The sequence below is a fragment of the Nycticebus coucang genome, chromosome 9 (genome assembly GCF_027406575.1).
Source record: "Nycticebus coucang isolate mNycCou1 chromosome 9, mNycCou1.pri, whole genome shotgun sequence".
Classification (NCBI taxonomy): Eukaryota; Metazoa; Chordata; class Mammalia; order Primates; family Lorisidae; genus Nycticebus; species Nycticebus coucang.
Window position 1 is genome coordinate 54,675,962 of NC_069788.1, and position 16,988 is coordinate 54,692,949.

The 16,988-nt window shown below is 44.1% G+C and overlaps 1 protein-coding gene across 4 annotated transcripts in view; it reads left to right on the top strand.

Moving 5' to 3' along the window:
- Positions 1-16,988, top strand: part of RIPOR2 (RHO family interacting cell polarization regulator 2) — a 269,719-nt gene that overhangs the window by 139,847 nt on the left and 112,884 nt on the right. The window contains exon 1 of one of the 4 annotated variants that reach the window (XM_053602054.1): positions 15,542-15,821. The exons of the other annotated variants lie outside the window; for them this stretch is intronic. The gene's annotated coding sequence lies outside the window, so the exon portion shown is untranslated. Of the gene's footprint in view, positions 1-15,541; positions 15,822-16,988 lie in introns of those variants that run through there. 4 annotated transcript variants of the gene reach the window in all.

The following is a 16,988-nucleotide window of genomic DNA, read 5'->3' on the forward strand; positions in this document are numbered from 1 at the left end:
GGAAAGTAGCATATGTGCTATGGAATGAGCAAAATATTTGAACTCAAAAGATTTAGTTCCGTTTACTAGTTGTTTGACTTTGGGAAAATTATGTAAGCCTTCGGAGGATTTAATTTTTTTTGCTCACATGGGGTTGATGCTAGTCATGCTAGTGATGATGATGGTAGTGGTGATGATGATAATCGCAATAATGATGATGGTGGTGGTGGGATAGAGACGGTGGTGGAGATGGTGATGATGATGGTGGTGGCCGTGGTGGTGATGGTGGTGATGATAATGACGATGATAATAATGGTAGTTATGATGGTGGTGGCGGTGGTGATGGTGATGATGGTGGTGATCATAGTGGTGGTGGTAGTGTGGTAATGGTGGTGATGGTGATGATAATGACAATGATAATAATGGTAGTTATGATGATGGTGGTGGTGGTGATAGTAGTTGTTGGTGATGGTGATGTCTTTCAACTCAAAAGACTGCTAAGGTTTCTATCTGAATCTGGTGCAAAAGGAAAAAAAGATTGCTAGGTTTAAAAGAGATAAGGCATGAGATAATTGAAAATCGTAAGGGCTGACTACATAAATGTCAGTTATTATTTAACTGTGATTTCCTCAGCTGTTCCAACCTCCCAAGTCTATGCAATTCCCCCTTGTACTCCTGCCATTTATCACAAACCAGGAAGTGCTAGCTAATTAAAGATACAAACTGAGTTGGCTCAGTGCCTGTAGCACAGTGGTTACAGTGCTGGCCACATGCACCGAGGGTGGCAGGTTCAAACCCAGCCTGGGCCAGCTAAACAGCAATGACAACTGCAACAAAAAAATAGCCGGGCATAGCTGGGGGTTGTGGGGGGCACCTGTAGTCCCAGCTACTTCAGAGGCTGAGGCAAGAGAATCGCTTAAGCCCAAGAGTTTGAGGTTGCTGTGAGCTGTGATAGAACAGCACTCTACCAAGGGTGACATAGTGAGACTCTGTCTCCAAAAAAAGAAAAAAAAAAAAAAAGATAGAAGCTGAGTAGAGCAGAGCTATTGAGACTGCTCACTTGAAATGCTTTCTTAGGAATACAGAGGTACCTCTGGCTCATGAATTAGGAAGCCTGACAGCTATCTGATCTCCACCATGTGACCAAGGCAGGGCTCAGAATAACCCTACTGCTTGGCACAGATTAAGTATGTGATTTCTTACCCAGGTTTATTGCTTTAATCAATCTGGTCTCCTGAAAATTCTTTGAGTATCAAAGAGCAACACATACTATGGCAGGTTTCTTGGGGAGAGGGGCCCCTTGCCTTGTCCAGAAATGCTAAAGGTGAAGAATCATATCTCTAACAGTATCTTTACATAGAACCTATTTCCTGGGTAAATATTTACTTGTGGTAAACATATCACAGCCCCCATCACCACTTTACAGAGTTCTTTAGAAAGGTAATCTGATAAAGGCTGAACTTTCTGTATTTGTCAAAACATTTGTAATTTAAAGACAACACCCATTGAAAACTTTAATTATATATATAATTATATATATATAAGCTGAGGGTCCACTCAGCTCCTAGTTGCTATATATATATATAGTTATAGTATTTTAGGACAGTAATTAAGATTTTCTATGAAGCCTCTACAATGTCCACCTAGTGGTGTTTTGTTTTTGTTTAGGCTTCCATTGCTTTTTAAATATTTTGAGTAGCAAAAGACAGCTGATGGAAAGTATGATTTATGTGTGTTTGTGTGTAAATATATTAATTTCATAAAAAATGTACAGGAGGACAAACATCAGCTCTATAATAATAATGACCTAAAGCAGGGATTGAAAGGCTTTTCCTATAAAGAACCAGATAGTAAATATTTTAGGCTTTGTGGGTTAAGAGGTGAAAATGAGACAATTATGTTGATACATATAGTAAGAAAGAAAACAAAATTTCCTGTGTACTTTTTATTGACAGAACTCAAAATATAGTAACTGATCACTTTTTAAAAACTGGTCTAGTAAGGAAAACGATGTCGTTCTTTTTCTTTGGGGAACATTCTGCTTAATTGGGATTGAGGATGACGATCCCCATCACCAAATCTATTGCTAATCTTCCTCTATAAAAACCATTAATAATAATAATACTTAATAATACTATAATTACACAGGGAAGAGAACAAGTGAATAGAATCAAACCTCTGTGAACCAATCAATACATATTTATTGAGCATCACTCAGAAGAGTTATAACCAGGGCATATAACTTTTCAGTTAGGCCGGAAATGGCACCAGCTATAGCAGAATAGACTAAGAATGGATCTACCCAAATCTACCCTGCTCCTGGAAAGACGCCTGGTGACGAGTCAGAAACAATGCCTTCTGTATGTGAAAAGATAACACATCTTGTCACTTACAACATAGATTAAAAGAAATCTGTTATAGAGAAAAGCCCACTGGGTCTTCCTATCCTTGATTATGTGCCCAGACAGGCAGGTGTCTGTGCTCTTATGACCCACCAGGTACTGTTGAGAACTGCACACAGTGAGTAGTCAGTGGTTCTCTGCACCATTCTTGGTCTAGGCTTACAATTGGCAACCGTGGTCTGCAGGCCAAATCCAGCCTGCTGCCTGCTTTTGTACAGCCTGCAAGATGAGAATGGTTTTTACAGAGGAAAATGTGCAATAGATTTGGTAATGAGGATCAACAACCTCAACCCTGATTAAGCAGAATGTTCTCCAAAGAAAAAGAACTATATTTTTTTCTTACTAGACCACTTTTTAAAAAAGTGCTCCATTATTATATTTTGGATTCTGCCAATTAAAATGTATATGAAATTTTGTTTTCTTTCTTACTATATGTATCAATATAATTTTCTCATTTTTATCTCTTGGCCCACAAAGCCTAAAATATTTACTATCTAGTTTTTTATAGAAAAACCTGCCAACGCCTTCTAGGTCATCAACTTGCAAATCTTAAGGTCATTGAGAGTTTTCTTACCATCTCTTCTTCTAGCCCTTTCCCTTTTCATGTCTGCTAAAAGTGTCTGATCATTATTAGATCCCCATGTAAGAGGGGACTTAACTCCTGTCATGGTTTTTTTAATTCCTTTGTAAGAGGAATATATGTCATCATATTACATGTATTACACATATGACGACATATAATCTTGATGAAAAATTCTTGGTCTAAGATGGAATGAAGCAACATCCTACAAAAGGAGAAAAAAGTAGGACTGGATTTTTTCTCACAGCCCAACGAAAATCCAATGAATAAAGGTGCCACACAAGAAGTGGCCAGGGACCTTCCCATGTATACCTCTGCATCCTTTCAAGGGATTCCTCTCCCCCATTAGACCTACTCCTAATGAACGACTGATAGGCAAGCATGACTCAAAGCTGTCTTCTTGGACTTTCCATGCACACAAGTCCCCCAGTTCACCAAGGAGTGACGGTGCCAGGCCTCAAGGAACTTCTCCCAAAGAAAACACACACTGGAACTACATTACCTTTTTGGTGGGAGATTACATAGGATTAGTAGAGCTTTAATCACCCCAAACACTGGTGGCTCTTGTCTACTGCCCTACATCTATAAGGCAGATCCACATGTGTCTGCTCAGCCTGCATGTTAATTTGAGAACCAGGAATGTTTTTCAAAACAGACACAACAGGGGAGATCTAAAAGCACTGCCACAGACACCCACACTGAGGGTCCACTCAGCTCCTGGTTGCTAAACATTAGACAAAGCAGGAATGTTTAACTCTATTAGGCATCTCTGAGCAGTTCTAACTTGCTGTGGGAGAGAAGGGGAATTTTGTAATTAGAAAGAGTTAGATCAGTGTAACTGGCTTATTGTACCCTCAATGAATCCCCAACAATAAAAAAAAAAAATTTTTTAAGTCAAAAAAAAAAAAAGAAAGAGTTAGGAAACTTTGGTGCTCTGTTATTGGGAACATAAAATGGTACAGCCACTATGGAAAACAGTACGGCAGTTTTTAAAAATTTACGAATAAAATTACCATGTGATCCAGCAATTCCACTTCTGGGTATGTACCAAAAGAATTAAAAGCAGAGTCTTACTCAGGCACAAGGTGGCTCATGCCTGTAATCCTAGCACTCTGGGAGGCAAAGGTGGGAGGATTGCTTGAGGCCAGGAGTTCAAGACCAATCTGAGCAACATGGCAAGACTCCATTTCTACCAAAAATAGAAAAATTAGGTGAGTATGGTGGTGTGTGTCCATAGTTCCAGCTGCTCAGAGGCTGAGGCAGGAGACATGCTCGAACCCAGGAGTTTGAGGTTGGAATAAGCTATGTTGACACCGCTATACTCTGGCCCAGGCTACAGAGTGAGACCCTGTCTCAAAAACAAAAAAGAAAAGAAAAAGAAAACACCGGAGTCTTGGAAAGATACTTTGCACACCGTATTCATAATCCACGTAGGGAGGAATGGATGTGCAAAGGATAGGAGAGCATATACCTACAGTATTATTCAGCCTTAAAAAGGAAGAAAATTCTGACTCATGCTACAACCTAGGAGCCCTGAGGACATTATGCTAAGTGAAATAAGTCACAAAAGATGAATACTGTATGAATGCACTTATATGAGGTACCCAGAGTAGTGAAAGTCATAGAAACAGTAAGCAGATGGTTGTTGCCAGGGGCTGCAGGGAGGGAGGGAGTTGTTTAATTGGCATAAAGTTTCAGTTTTGTAAAATGAATGCGTTCTAGAGAGTGGTTGCAGAACAATGTGAATGTACTTTACCCTACTAACTATGACTAAGAGGGTAAATTTTATGTTATCTATATTTTATCATGATTATTATCTGCACATATTGGGGGGGTTCAGAACGTGTATAAGAAAATACCAGGCAATTCTTGAAGGTCTCCAGAGCAGTGAGGTTTTTTGAGCCATGTAAAATTAACAGTAGGAACTGAATTTCCACAAAGATGGAAGTGGTTCCCCAAAACTGTCTCTGAGAGGCTTGGCATATCTGACATCATCTTAGAAAGACTATTTTCTTCACAGCAGCATGTGTGAGAGATAAGTATGGGATTCCTGCTACTAATTTCTGTCTAGTTGGGAGTCAGTTTTAGGATCCTTGCATAAAGGCTTTGAGATTAGCACTTGCTGAAGCTCCTCCAGAAGAAGTAGCGTAATTAGAAGATGTGGTCCCCTCCGCAGCTTATGAACTATTTAGGAATATAAGATTTATTTTCCCATTCATTTAAAGAGTATCTACTGGAAGTCTACCATGCACTAAATTCACTTCTAATCTGGCTCTAGGGAGATAGCGATGAATATAACAAAGTCTCAGCCCTTGTGAAGTTATATTGTAGTGGAGGGAGACAGACAATAGACAGACATGTGAAAATACTGTGTGCCGAGTGGAGATAAGTGTTATGGGGAAAAATTAAGTGCAGGGTGAGAGGGATAGAAGGCTTTACAGGCAAATGCCCAGAGGCTTGAAAGAAGTCAAGGTCTGGCCACATGGCTCTCTGGGGAGAATGTTCCAGGAATAGCAGGAGGCTCCAGCATGGCTGCAGCACAGTGTGTGCAGGCCAGAGTGGTGGAAGATAAGATCAAGGGGTTGGGAGTGTTAGCTCTTGTAAAACCAGGTAAGGATTTGAATGTTTACTTGACATGAGGTGGTAAGCCCTTGGCCAAAATTGAACAAACTGATGTAATCCAATGTGCCTTGCAAAAGGATCATTCTGACTATTGTTGGGGAAAGAAAGAGAAAGGTAGAGGCTAGAGCAGAGAGGCCATAATCCAGAAAAGAGCAAATGGAACCTTTACCTGGCCTAATACTGAATGAAGTTGGGGGGTACAGGAGAAAATGGTCAAGGATGATTCTAAGGCTCTGGCTTAAGTGTCTGGAAGGATAAAATTGCTCTTTACTGAGATAAAGAAGAAGAGAGGAGCAGGCTGGGGGGCAGACGGGGGATGCTGTAAGGGGAATCAGGGCCCAGTTTTGGACAGTGAGGTTTATTGCACACCTATCAATAGAGCAGGACCTAACAAAGCCCCACTCTAAGTATCCAGGAACTTAGGGAATAACTGTTGAAATGTTGACTATGAAGTAGCATAAGCATAAGTGAAATTACTCAAATATTTATCTCCAGTGTAGGGGGATTGGGCTACATAAGACCAGGAGTTCAAAAATGCAATACAACTGTTTAGAACACTACAGGAAGATTAAAGGAAAGATCAGAGGGGGAGGGCTGGAATAAAGTGGGCGAACTTCTTAGAGCTGAATATTGGAAGACAAGGGCTTGACATCCTTGAAGCAGTGTTATGTGATAAATGTGACGATTATGGAAACACATCTATGAACGTTCCATCTTCATGCGCCTTTCTGCATTTGGTGCTACACACACCAAATTGTAATGCTTGCATTTCTTGCCCTTTTGGTCCTAGGCTCATAGAATCTCAGCAGAAAGAGACCTAAGGAGGTTTTTAGTTTATGCTCCCTACAGAAGGCAGGCAAGGAATCAACCCCATTGCTTAGCGCCCTCCTGTTTTCCCTTCTCCAAGGAGATTTACCAGTCTTCAGCAATCACACACACATTTACAGTCAATAGCTAGCAGGCAGCATGTTAGTTTTTATTTTAACTCAAATCCCATAAAGCTATGTCTTTAATCACTTCTCTTTATTCTAATTCTAGGGGAAAATTGTTCTTCCTTCTGTAACATAGTCCTTGGTATCCTCAAAAAACATTTAAAGAACATACTAACCTACCAGTAACTCTCCAAACACTGAACTAGCCAGCCTAATATTTGTATTCCACCGGGCACTTGAGTTGAATAATGTGTCTACTGCTAATAAGAGGGCAATTGAAGAGAACCAAATGACTGCGAATTAGGGTATGAGATGCAAGGGCACATGGCCTATGGTTGTTGAACTTGAATTCCACCCTGAATGTGGCACCCTGGGATGAGAGGCACATCGCAGAGAGGCCTGTGTACCTTTGTTCTTCTAGAACCTGCCAATGCCTGGTGCTTATCCTCATTCTGACTTAGCCATCATCTTGTGTGCAGCGAACAAATGAGAGCAGGTGTTCACATTTATCTTCCTCAAGTGACCCCTTGAGGCTCTTGGGGAGGGTCAGTGAAACCAGAGGCTGCTTTGCACCACCAACTCTCACTCCTGCCAGCAGACAGCTGTTTCGGCCTCTTACTGCCACTGCTAATGAAAACATAGCTGGGATTCAATGAAAGATATTTAATATGGAATTGCTTGGAGAAGCCACTTTCTTTGGAGATTTGCTTAAACCAAAGCACTTGGATTTGTTATCATTGCTGTGAAATTTTTACCTCCAGCAGCCTTTGCGTTGAATGACCTATTTTGAACGTGACAGCGATTACACTTTGGTGGCGTGAATAATTTATTAGGTGCAAGAGCACTGTCGAGTGTAGTGATATTACAGCAGTCCTCTTCGCCTGGCTAATTATGGAAGATGACAGCGCTCTATCCTGTTGTCATAGCTCCTATGCAAAGCTGCCAGCGATGAGGATTGTGTGTGAGCAGGGAAGAAGAGAGGGGAAATGGGGCCAGGGCCTGGTTCCTGCTACCAAAGAAGGCTTTGTGGGCTGCAGGAGCTGTGCTGCAGGAATTAGATTTCTACTTTTACCTCTGCAAACTGAAACTGCAAGGCCCATGGGGATGGATCTTGTATCCTGTATCCTGATTTTGCATAAAATGTATGTTAGCTGGGGGAGGTGCAGGCTGTGGAAGAGTGACTTAGGAAGGGAAGAGGCATGAGACGCTGGAGCTGGCCCTGATAACTAATGGTTCCCAGGCTTGAAGAGGAGTCACAGGCCTCTCTAACATGCAGCTGGATTCATAGCCCAAGAGCAGGAATCTGAGACCTGCTGAGAGAAAGGAATAGCGCTCACAGCCAAGAAGAGCCTCAGTTAGGGCTTCAGAATGTGTTCCTTGCGTTCAAGTTGCCTTGACACTGTCTAGTGCTCTATAGCTTTGCCTGAGTAGTGGTGACAGCTCATTTCACCTCACTGGGACCTCAGTTCCAGATGTAAATTAAGCTCCAGAATAATGTCCATGAAGATTGTGAAGATGAACAGCCAACTGACAAAGTCGTAAGTAATAAGGCCTCTGGCTCTGTAATTCCTCCTAAAATCACCTCCCGAAGTTAACAGTCTCAACTTTATGAATTAGGGAGAAACTGACCTTTAGAAACGTCTTTGCCTCGTTGGGGGCAGGGAGAGGGAAAGGAATTAAACAGAATTACATGCAACAATCTCCCTGGTCTAAAATGGAAAGAGAAATGAAAATTAGATTAAGTGAACTACCGGAGGAAGAAATATTTTGAAAATAGGAATGACTGGATAAAGGCAGACTTAAAAATTTGTTTCAATAATCAATAGGTAATTATTCTATTTGTTGTTGTTGTTGTTGTTGTTGTTGTCATTGGGGATTTCTTGAGGGTACACAGAACCAGGTCACATTGATTGTTTTTGTTAGATAAGGACCCTCTTCTAATTGTGTCAATAGGTAATTATTAACAAGTATCCATCAGGGCAATTTCAGGAATGGTCCCCTCCAATTAGAATAATTCAAAGGTTTACTTACAATAAGGTGAATTACAAAGGTTGGGGCACCTGGATGGTGGGGTAGCTGAGCAGTAGTATAACCACTGCAAGCCCAAAGGTCGGGAGAGGAAGGAAGAGAAAGCTGTGTTGCCTGGACAGAAGAAGTCATCTTTTATGAAAGAACACAGCCAGCCCAAGGCGACATCACAGGGAGGAGTCAGGGACTTCACACCCTGACCTCACTTCCATCTCCTGTATAATAATAATGTATGAGAAATCTAATCTCAGGTTCCTGGAGAGACAGTGATTGTTTGCTACCTATCGAGCACATTTTCCTTCCCATCAACTTTGAACATTTCAATGATTATCTTCTACCCACGCAGCCTTCCAGGTCACTTGGTGCAAAAGCTAGAAGTAAGGGTGAAGATGGAGCTTCGGATTTGGGGTAATTTGACTGGGTGCAGAGGCCTGATTTCAGCACCCCTGGGACATTCATTCTTGGGACATACTAAAATGCTAAGAGAGTTGGCCAAATGCATTTCCCATTGTGCAAGCAGATATGTGTAACAATGGCAAGGAAATAGGCTGAGCTGTCTCCTCCCTTGAGGACCTTATCATAAGTACCAGACACCGACAAAGGATAACAGGGTCCTGCTCTCAGCAGTTCAGAAAGCAGTGAACAAGACCCAGCTGTCATTTGTCAGGTTGAAACACACTTCTGTGGCTGCAGCTTGGATGCCAATAAATACAGGCACATTTTCCTCTTTCTTCAGAGGATAAGGTGGCAGAAGCCAGCAGGGGCAGTGTATGCTCTGATTTCTCATTCAGTCAATATTGATTGATGATCCCTTACACTCATTAACATAGAAGTCACTATACTAAACACAGCACAAAGCATAGTCCCTGGCATGAAGGAACTTATAAATTAGTGAGGAGAAGTATATTAAATATCCGTCCTAGAAGGAAGGTGTCTGATTAGGTCTGTATTCAGGGGACAGATGATGTATGGAAGGACTCAGCATAAGGGTGGCCAAGGAAGCTGTCATGAAGGAAGTAGTGTTTGAACAGGGATGCATAGACTGGGCAGGAATTTTACAATTAAACTATCAGAGGGTAGAAAAAAAGAAATGATGGGCAAGAGAATTTCCAGGCAGTAGAAATGATCTGAGTAAAAATGTGGGAGCAGAATTGTCAAAGTTAGGCCCAAAAGGAAGCTTGGGGATCGGCACCTTTAGCCCAGTGGTTAGGGCACCAGCCACATACATGGGGGCTGGCAGGTTGGAGCTTGGCCCCGGCCTACTAAACAACAATGACAACTACAATTTAAAAAAAATAGCTGGGCATTGTGGCGGACACCTATAGTCCCACCTACTTGGGAGGCTGAGGTAAGAGAGAATCTAAGCTCAAGAGTTTGAGATTGCTATGAGCTGTGATGCCACAGCACTGTACCGAGGGGGACATAGTGAGACTCTGTCTCAAAAAACAAAACAACAAAAGGAAGCTTGGTAGTAAGGTTATCCAAACTCTTCATTTGAGAGATGAGGGTACAAGAGGTCCACGACAGTTGACACTTGCTCTAAGTTCTTTATTGGCAACACAAAAATAAAACCCAACCGTCCCAACTCTGAATCCAGGACTCTTTCTAGGGCTGCTCCCTGGATACACAGGCAGAGCCAGAGCTCAGAGCCCGCACAGCGGCAGAGTGGAGACGCAGCTGGAAAGGCTTCCAAAACCAAAGTTATGCTGAGGGGGCGGGACGCCTCTCTGGACTGTATTCAGACCAGTGTTTCCCAAAGTGCATTCTGAGATGACTGTGCCAAAACCATCAGTGTGCTTATTAAAGCAACACAGGGGAGGAAGTGACCTGAAAATAGACCAATTAAACTCCTTCCCAAAGTGATTCTTATGCACTTCATAAACTAGAAAATTAAAAATAAAAGGAGAAGAAGAAAGATTGGTCAGAGCAGCAAATGAGAATTCAGTACATGTGTGAGCAAAGCAAGAATTACAGCTTGAGAAAGGAATCCAAGAATCTTAGAACTGTCAGCCTTCTAAGCCACAATCTGGCCATGCGCTGGGTGGCCAGGTACCTCTAGAGAAAGGTCATAAGAGTAGAGAAGGCACTTCAAAACCAGGTGTTAGATCTGCTATCCATATGGATCTGAAATGTTTTATCATAGTTACGAAGAAAGATTAGATCTCAGTTGTATCTGGTTACCTCTCTCCAGGTCTAGTCAACTAGGCCAAGAGCAGAACCCAGAATTCACCAGCAGCATAGGCAAAGGTACATACAGAAATACAAACACGAGAAGTCAGTAGGTACAATCTAATCTCTAAGAGACCATCTGATTAGAGCATCAAATTCACTTCATAATGGCAGCGGTTCTTCAGCTATGGTTCTCAGTTCTACATTACATATCTGAAGCTCTAAGATCTGTAGAGCTTAGATATGTTGGAAAACGAAATTGGTTGCATGTTGGATGTTCTGCATTCTTCTGATGAGGTGTATATTCACTAGGATTGATTGATGGAGGCAAGAACGATCAGGCTGGTCTGGCCAATTCTGTTCCTCATTGGCTTAAACCAAAGACAGGTTTAAAAAGGCCAATGAGAGGAAAATAGGATATAGTTCACTGGTTGAAAGAGACCATCTTCAGTGCTGCTGAAGCTCAAAATAATGCAAAATAACCATAATTGCAGTACCCAGAGTACTTCCTCCTTCATAACATACACCTCACTTATTCACAATTGTTCTCATCGCCCAGTCCACAAGGCAGGTTTCATGACTACTGGGCTCACCTGTCTCCTGCCTTTAGCAGAGAGCCTGGTACCTGAGTTGCATTCAATTATTTGTTGAAATAATAACTATCATTTGTGCTTAGGGGTGTTTTTAATTAAGATTGATATCTGGTGGGGGGAACCCTACTGTGTTAAAATGTTTCTTCTTTGGAAGGAACCGTTACTTTTTATTGGCATGAAAGAGCAAGGCAAGAATCTCATAGTATGGGCTCGTCTATAAAATCCCCACACTCTAGTACCTGACAAGTTCTGAGCTTCCCTGTTTTCCTGGATGAGTTTAGAAGGACTCAGGCAAAGTATCTGAATGTTCTGCTCAGTGAAGTTGGGGGAAAGAAGGATCCTGCTTAGAGAGTAGTGGGAACCTAGAGGGAAGTAAACAGAATCATAAGAGAGAGAATGGAGACGAGGAGAAATTAACCACTGGAAAATGAGGCCTTAGCTCAGTGACTACAGCAGGGGTAATGTGAAGACCTTTCACATGAGCACCAGGAGACCTGGTATGAGTGCTTTCATTTGGTTATGTGACCTCGGGCAAATCACTTGCTTCTCTGGGATTTGAACCAGACAATCCATGAAGATTTAGACCTGTGCTGCCCAGTCCCTCAATCAAGGATGCACTTACTCTCTAGGGATGCTTGTGCAAGAAACTAGGGGGGTTACAAAGTCACTCAGGACAGATTCCATCTCCAGGAGTTTTCAGTCCAAAAAGGGAACTTGGGCCTATGTTGGCCCTTCACCTTCCAGACTCCTCGCACTGTGGTCCCTTCCCCAGGAGACAAGCTCCAGGAGCGGGGGAGGTGCAGCTTATTATATCATTCCTGTTTGGAGCTACAATCCTGAATCCAGCATGCTGAGTGGAGCAAACTCAGTGAAAATCCAAAGGCAGTGGTCTGGGGAGCCACTCACTCCTTGCTTCTTTCTGGTCTCTGCGCCCTGTGTATACAGACACACACACACACACACACACATTCCTTCCCCCAACCCATGCCCAAGCCTCAACAAGATACAAAACAGCGGGGCAGCGCTTGTGGCTCAGTGAGTAGGGTGCCAGCCCCATATACCGAGGGTGGTGGGTTCAAACCCTGCCCTGGCCAAACTGCAACAAAAAAATAGCCGGGCGTTGTGGCAGGCGCCTGTAGTCCCAGCTGCTCGGGAGGCTGAGGCAAGAGAATCGCGTAAGCCCAAGAGCTGGAAGTTGCTGTGAGCTGTGTGACGCCACGGCGCTCTACTGAGGGCAATAAAGTGAGACTCTGTCTCTACAAATAAATAAATAAATAAATAAATAAAATAAAGATACAAAACAGCTAAAAGGGGAAGTTGGGGTGGGGGTTGGAATGTACTCTATAAAAAGAGCATTCGATTTAGAATCCCACCTGACTGAATACTGTCTTCGCTTTTGTGATCACAAGCAAGTAATCAGCTCAAATTATCAGAGTGTCATTATTCCTATCTTTTAAATGGGGATGGTAGTGGGAACAGAGATTGTAAGCTTTAGTGAGATAATGTCTGTAAAACACCTACATCATCCTCCTATTCTCTCTTTTCATCCTCTTTCCCATCCCTCCCATAAAATGTATATATCATTTACAACAGGCCCAATCCTGAGTCAGGAAGGTAGTGGCGGTGGGGCGGTGGGGAGGTGGGAAGTGGAAAGTCTGCTTGGGCCCAGCTCTTCCCTCCACTTGTCCTGTGTAGCCTCTTAGCACCAGTGCTGATCTGCAGTAGCTCTTTACCTGGTTCTCCTCAAACCTCTGCTGAATAAATCCCTGCTTCTTTTGAGGTCTCTTTCTCCAGAGTATAGCATATGGAGAAATGTTTGGAATGATCAGCCTCTACACGAACAGCCATGATACCATGATGCCTGGACGATGCCAGGCATCTTATGAGTAAGCTAAGATGTTATAAATCTTCTGAAATGAGAAGGCAAGGAAAGGGGCCGGGGCACTGGGAAAAATGGATGCACAATGGGATACTGAAACTGCATTTTGTCCAATAGATGTAGTTATTTGGAAACAGGCAAAGGCTGTGTGGCTGGAGAGAAGCTAGCGGGTGGGGTTGACAAAAGAAAGAAAAGGATCAATGTGAGAGTACAGGGGAGCTTTAGAATGATCCATCTTTCATTCAGTACGTAGTTGTGGTGTTCCTGCTCTATGCTGGGATGCAGTGATTCAGACAGAAATGGTCCCTGCCCTGTGAGCCCACAGTCTACTCAAAGAGAAACAAGCAAAGCAAATAAAGTCTTTACAGTTTACAATTGATGCTCTAAAAAAGTCTTTACAGTTTATAATCGATGCTACAAAAAACACAGTGTATTGAAAAAGAAAGTAAGTGTGGGGAAGGATGTACTTAAAGATGTGGTCAGAGAAGGCCACTTGGCGAGTTTAAGGAACTGAAAGGAGAGAGAAGAGAGAGGCAGGCCTGAGGCTGAAGGGCCTAGGGGAAATCAGCTTACCAGGATCTTGTCAGCATCGGTATAGTTTGGCTTTTATTCTGTACTGCACACGGAGAACCAATGCAGGATTTTAAGCAGGAGAGTGATAATACAGTTTATATTTTTAATGACTCTTTCTACAGTGTAGGTGTATTGTTAATGATTACCTATTGCTGCACAACCAATTGTTGCAAACAGCCATTTAAAATAACACAAGTTTATCATCTCACAGTTGTACATGTCAGGAGTCCAGGCATGGCTCGGCTGTGTTCACTGAAGAGTAAGGATCTGTGACAGGAGAGTAGGGTCATCACAGCCCGTGTTTTGCAGGTGCTCAACCCATTTTCATGTATATCTAAAGCTGATTAAACTGTGTCATCTTGAACAAGTCATGTTAAGTCTCTTAAACCTTGGATTCCCCACCTAGAAAATGGGAATGATAATACTTACTGCAGAATTATGATTGAGAAAAAATGGTACCATGCTTATAAAGTATCTGCTCTGGAACCCAGGGTGTAAGAAGATAGTTAATAAACTAGTGTTCAGCATTGCAGGGCTGACCCAAGTCGACCAAATTCATTGGAGACTCACGTATTGACCAGAATCCCAATATTAAAAACATGTGAAGCATAACTTGCCAGGCAGACTGGAATATTCACAGCGTTATCTCCTCTGAAGGAGCACCTACATCATACCACTGAATGCTGTTGGGATTTAGTTTGTAAGATGGGAGAAAGGCAGAGGGAGGTGTTGTCTGGAAAACTCCAGCTGTAATGAAGGGCTCAGACTGTCAAGGCAGAGACGCAGTGACCAGTGTTTGATACTGGGCGCTCTATCTAGGCATCAACCCGGCTTTGCTCTTCCTGTTGTATCCTTAGGTGGTTATGCCATAAAAGACTGGGCGCTTCTGGCTACTCATATTCCAGGCCTGTGGAGGTGGCCCCTTCCCCACCACTAGAGGCAGTGTTCCCAATGTTGACACTGCCTCCCAGGATGTTCCCTTTTGGTCAGTGTCTAACCTCATTGATTTTAACTAATTCCTTCCAAGTTGCCAGGGGGCGGGGGTGGGGAATCCACCTTCTGGTACTGTTCTGTTTAATTTATTCTAAATACACAATTTATTCAGTATGGTTTTACAGATGATGAAACTGGGCATGGCAGGGCTTCCTTATTGAAAGGTGAAGGCAGAGTCAGAACCTTGTCCCTGGGTCCTTGTAGACTTCTAGTTCCACATAATTTCTACTTTAAAAGACCCTTTTGTGGAATATTTTTGTCTACCTTTATGTATAATTCAAATCCACCAAAACAAAACAAACAAAAAACCCTCATCCACCCATCATTATGAAAGCTCTTTCTAAATAAGCCTAGTAGAGTGACCCTACAAAGTAGCCCTGGAGCCGGGGAAGCATAACTCTTGTCATGGGCAACCAACCTCACCCCCATATCGCCGTGCCCCCATACTCCACCACCCTATTGTTTTCAATGCACAGACTGGACTCTGTATTACAGATCCCAAAAGGTTAGCTGAAAGGGCCGTTCCTAGCCTCGGCCCTGTCCCCTGCCCTCTCCCTCCGACGCGCTCTATCTGTGGAACTCGCTCCCGGTGGGACGATTCCACGGATCCCTCCAAGGCTGCACTGCCAAGTAGCGCAAAGAAGCCTGTGTGCCGGCGATCAGCGGGAGGCAGGCACCCAAGGAACTGTCAAGCATCTGTCTCCACCCGCCCTACCCTCCCTGCACAAGTGACGCCGCCAGCCCCGCGCCTCCCCTCCCCCCGCTCCCCGCCCCTCCGCCCGCGCAGCCCTGCTCCCTGCGCGCTCTGCTACCTTTGCGCGCGCCAGTCCCGCAACTTCACCCGCGAGCCGTTGCTGCTGTGAGCCGAAGCAGGAGCGCAGCCGGCGCTGGGGACAACGCGCGGACCTGCCTCCTGCACCCCTTTGCCCCTTCACGCAAGTGACCGAGCTCTGGCTGTCCGCAGAGCCAGTGGTGCGGGCAGCCCGGGGCACTGATTGCATTGGTACAGAGGCTTTCCATGCCAGAGAACCCTGAGTGTCCCCTGACATGACAAAGAGCCTTCGTCTTTAGGTAGGTGCACCTTTCTGTTTTCTTGTTTTTGCTTCCGATTTTGCTTACAAACGGGTGAGGTCTGTGTGGGGAGGGGTGTCCTCGACTTGAATGAGTCTTGCATATTAAACAGCCGTTGAGATCAGCCTGGAGCGTCCTCGGCTTCCTCCACCCTGCGGGGTTCGGGCATCTGATGCCCACAGGGTAGAAAAAGGAAGTTGTTGAGCGAGAAGGGCACGCGCACTTCTTGCAGACAGAGCTGAAGGATGCTCGGGGGAGTGGAGGAACCGACCAAGAAGGACGGAGGAGCCGTGGCAGTGGGGGGCTGGAGCCTTTCTGGGGAGGGGAAGGCTGGGCCAGAGGATGGGTGCCCTGGGAGAGCAGGAGCGGTGTGTGAGCGCCAGCGCTCCCCGGTGGCCCCTGTTACTGAACGACTCTCAGCACCCATGGAGAATCCAGCTCAGAGCTGGGGTCTGTAAGGTCTTAACTTGGCCTTTGGCTGCCTGATTGAGCTTGACTTTGAACCAGCCTCTTCCTCACCATGTCGGAATTCCAAATTGGCCCTATGGGGTGGCAGATAAGAACTGGGAAAAGGGACAATAAAGGGAGAAATATGTTGCCTTGACATTTGACCTGTGTCTGGAAAGATGGAGCATGGGATGCACCTGAGGACAGGAGCACCCTGGCAGGTGTCTGTGGCATGGTAGGAGGCTAAGAAGAGAAGTGACTGCAGCTCTGCTGCCTGAGACTATAACCTCCTACCTCCTTCTCACAGGGCAGTGGGCAGTGCATAAAGATCCCTCAGTTCAGAAGGAAGTAGGTGCTGGTTGAAATTAAGTAATGTCAAACAGAAATTATCCAGGAAGTCATTCAAGTGTTACAGTGGCACAAGTGCTGCGCAAATTGATAGCTCCCTGGGGAGCAAGGGAGCAAGTGGAAAACGAGAGATCCAGGCTGATTCCGTGGGGGCCAGGGTGGTGCAGAGCGAGATTGTCTCCTCGGTCCTTGTCTTAGAGGTACCTGCATGTTGCTTGAGTGACTGAGGAAAAATATTCAAGCTTTTTATCCAGGAAAATAGTTGTGATTGACTCAGAAACCACACTTGGGGGTGTCTCTCTTCCCTGTGCTCCACTTCCTACACTCTCATGTCCAGGCACTTATTAGTAGAAGGTCTAGAATCATGACTAA